General features: G+C 42.8%; 1 long non-coding RNA gene across 1 annotated transcript; it reads right to left on the minus strand.

The window, feature by feature from the left end:
• Positions 1-280: 280 nt before the first annotated feature.
• Positions 281-722, minus strand: LOC110600746. Its single transcript, XR_002485719.2, has 3 exons — positions 639-722; positions 439-565; positions 281-354 (listed from the first exon to the last, which is right to left on the minus strand). It is a non-coding gene; the product is annotated as an uncharacterized LOC110600746 (long non-coding RNA).
• Between the last annotated feature and the right edge of the window lie 3,437 nt (positions 723-4,159).

Consider the following 4,159-nt stretch of genomic DNA (forward strand, 5'->3'; position numbering starts at 1 on the left):
TCGAATCGAAACAAAATATTTATAAGAAGATAAATATAAAATAAAAATTTTTACTAATACCATCCTCCGCTGGTGGGTATACTGTGAAACTGAACCGCATGCGTGCTTGGAAATACCAAATCCTGACCCTCCAGCCTCACTGCGCCTATTGGCAGCAAACTTGTCACACTTCTCTTTGTATTCAGAAGTGTTCCAAGTTTCCTGCCACTTACTCAAAATGGAATCTGGTGTAGCAAGATTCTTTGTTTTCCCTTTCCTGATTTCCCACATTAATCCCTTGTATCTGTCAGCTGCCTTTTTCTGCCATGCAATTTTGACCAAGCTGTCAATTGCTTGGTCCCATATGAAGTATTTCTGCACAAAGATTCAAGTATATGAGTAGTTAGTAATTACTCATTTCATAATATAGGTGAAAATGCTAAAAGAAGTACACATCACCTTGAATTCCTGCCAATAAAACTCCTTGGTGTCATGTGGCACTGTCTTCCAACAGTGCCCTTCCGCGACCAATCTTTCTTTTATTATCAGAGTAATCCTGCGACTGCACATCTCCGACGGATGTAAACTACATGAAAAAACATTAGTTAGTATAGGGTAACATTGAAATTTATCGTAATTAAGAAATAATTAACTATTACTTGTTATTAATGAGTGAAATGGTCTGTCGGAATGACTGTGTGCCGCCTACAGCAGTGGTTGATCCTGCTGATGCTGGAGCAGATGATGGAGTAGATGCTGATCCAGATCTTGTCCCTCTATCTGATGCAGTACCAGAAGTGGATGCAGGTTGAGGAGAATGTAAATGTGATACAGCAGGTGTAATACCCGGTTAGACTCCAGTATCGACATTCCTACCGTCCGGTGGGATCTCGGATGTCGGAGACCTCTAGAGGGGTAAAATCATGTTTTCATAAAATGTTTTAATGTGTTTTATGATTTTAAGTAAGAAAGAAATTGAAATTTGAATGAAAAAGACCAATGAGGCATTTCCAGGTTCGGCCGCCGAACCTCAAGTTCGGTCGCCGAACATGGGATAGTTTAAGGGGGCAAGTTAGGCTTCTGAAAGTGGCTTAGGTTCGGCGGCCAAACTCCATGTTCGGCAGCCGAACTTGCATGAGTTTTGGAGACACTTTAGGCTGCCGAAGGTGGTCTGGCCAGCCCCTACATAAGGGCTCCATGGCCGAAACAGGCGAGTTTTCTCCCCATTTTCGGCCAACGGTGAGTCCATGCTCTCCCATGGTTGATTTTTGATGTCTTTCCTCAAATCTTTCAAGTTTTAACTAGTCTTATCTTGGTTTGAAGGTATTTGAGCAAAAAGAGTGAAGTTGGTAACTTGGAGACCCCAGGAGCTCGATCTCCTCCATCTCCGAGTTGGATCGCCTCTCCTCTCGATCTTCAAGAGGTAAGGGTAGATCCTTAGCTCATTTCATATTTTAAACAAGTTTTATGAAAATTTATGGGGTAGAAATGCATGTTAGGTTAATATTGAGTTTTTGGGTTAATGTTGAGTTTTTGGGCAATGTATGTTGTATATGCATGTTTGATGTGTTGTAGTTGGGGTTTAGGATAGTTTGAGGCCCCTATGAGCTTATGGAAGTATGTATGCATGTTGTGGAAGTATTGGTTTTGAGTTGAATGGTTTGGGAGGCTAAATGTGCATTGTGGAGGCTGAGTTCTGCCCTTTGGAAGAACTCAGGTTCGGCAGCCGAACCTGCCTGTGGAGGCAGGCCTTTGGCTGCCGAACCCTGCCCCCGAAAGTGGACTTTCGGCTCTGGAAGGGAGTTTCGGCCGCCGAAGATGCCGCCGAACATGCATGAGTTTCGTTTCTGGAAGGAACCTTCGGCCGCCGAAGGTGCATGACTTTCGTCTCTGGAGGGACTTTCGGTCGCTGAACCTGCCGCTGAAAGTGCCCTATTCAGCCTTCCTTTGCATGATTTCTATGATTGTTTTAAGGTGTTTTAGGGGGTTTTTGGGGAGTATTTTAGAGTCATGTTCATGTATGTTTGGTCCCTCATTTGAGTCCACCTGTGTAGGTTCGGACCCGAGGAACCGAGGACCCCAACAGTGAGACAGCTGCTTCAGTGTCTTGTTAGAGCTAGCCTGAGGTGAGTGGAATAACTCTTTATGTTTCAAAGTAAATAAATCAGATTTTGAGCATGTTCATGCATCACGAATGCCATGAGATAAATTAGGTTGTTTGCATTAGAATTCACGAATATGTTGCATTGCATAATATGATGATGATGTGGATGAGTATTGGATGATCTTTTAGTCCTCGTATGATATGACATGATGTGATATGGTATGGTATGGAAGTCCAGGTCGAGGCCCATTCTACGCCCCTGGCACTATGTTAAGAGAAAGACCAGGTCGAGGCCCATTCTATGCCCCTGGCATTATAGGAATGTTATGTTATGTATGTTATGTTAAGAGAAAGACCAGGACGAGGCCCATTCTACGCCCCTGGCACTATTGGATATGTAGAGGACTATTGGTGACAAAACCATCCTTGATTGTGATTTGTTTGTGATGTGATGCATTCCATGAGATCATGTGTTTTAAATTAAATGTTTTATTATTCTGCTCACTGGGCTCTAGTAGCTTACCCCATTTCCCTAATCCCCCAGGTATGCAGGTACGGGATAGGCCGGGAGGTCAAGAAGAGTAAAATTATGTTTCATGTAATAGTTAGCTGTGGACATGAGGATGATGTAATGTATAGTAATGTAATGTATAGTAATGTAATGTAATGATGAGTATTGAGGTTTAGAGATGTGCTTGACTCTAGTATATTAGTTAATCCCTTTGTACATGATCTATAAAATGTTTTATCACTGTTTATGTAAACCAAACTTATTATATGTATGTTACCCCATTGGAGCATTTGTGAGGACTCCAATGTGGGGTTGATGGTTATGCTTATGAGTTGTGCATGCACAGGTTGAGTTTGGTAAATGAATGAGAAAAGTTCAAAATTTTTATGTATATGTTGATCATGTATAGGATTAAACAGGTGTACAGGTTGTATGTTAGGCTTGCTACGGGTCCCAGCGGCCTTAAGCCGATCTAGATCCTAGCGCCGGTAGCAGTCCGATTTTTGAGTCGTTACAGCAGGTGGTGGAGCTGGAGTATGACGGTGCGGACAATGAGTGTGACGGTGAGGAGGTGGAAGGGGATGGGGAGGCAATGCATCGGTACATGGTGAAACTGGTGGACCTGGTCGATCCCTATGACATGGCTGTACACCAGATGCAAGTGGTACCCATATCTGAAGCTCTGTATCCCCAAGTCTCGTCGATGCCCGTAGTAACTGCGGCTCATGCTCTTGTCCGTCATCTGTATTCGCCTCCTCTTGGCTTGTACTAGAAGGAAGTCGAACCGGTCCTCTGGGCTGCTTAACCCTTCCACGTCCCCTCATCTGTGAACAAATTACAAATAATCAATGCAAAAAATAATACCATGTGTAGACATTAAATTAAAAACATACAAACGTAGTAATTTACTCACCGAGAAGTGATGGAAGTATACAACTCCAAACTAAATTACATTACAAATTAATTTCAAGTGCACCAGTAGGTGCAATTTCCAGTGCACCTGCACCAGCAGGTGCAATTTCAAGTGCACCTGCTGGTGCACTTGCTTGCACCTGCTGGTGCACTTGCCAAGTGCACCAGCAGCAAAACGCATCCATATCAAAGAGGTAGCCGATTTCTAGCAACATCAAGGCTTATCACCATTTTTTATTAAGCAGTATTTTCTTTTATTGAGTAAGCAGTATTAATTAAAAAAAAAGAGTAAGCAATATTTAAACAACAAAGACCCTTGTAAATCTAGCTCCAGGAACTGACCTCACAGAGAGCACTAATTAGTTCCCAAGGAGCAAAGACAGCCTGAAGCACCACTCCGTCAGGAAATTGGATACGTGTAAGGGTTCTTCTGTATCTCTTCTTGGCAGCTTTTGCCTGCTTCTCTTTGTAAGACTTTGGAATTAAAAGCTGGGATTCCGCAATTTTTTTCTTCCTTGCATCAGCTTCTCTTTTCAGCAGACGGGCTATAAAATGAATCTGGCAGCTCAATTTTTGCTGCTACACTCTCAGGAACAGAGAAGAAGGCCCGGATCTGGCAAAACCAATGAATGGATTAGAATGTCATATGCTGA

Source organism: Manihot esculenta, chromosome 15 (assembly GCF_001659605.2).
Source record: "Manihot esculenta cultivar AM560-2 chromosome 15, M.esculenta_v8, whole genome shotgun sequence".
Classification (NCBI taxonomy): Eukaryota; Viridiplantae; Streptophyta; class Magnoliopsida; order Malpighiales; family Euphorbiaceae; genus Manihot; species Manihot esculenta.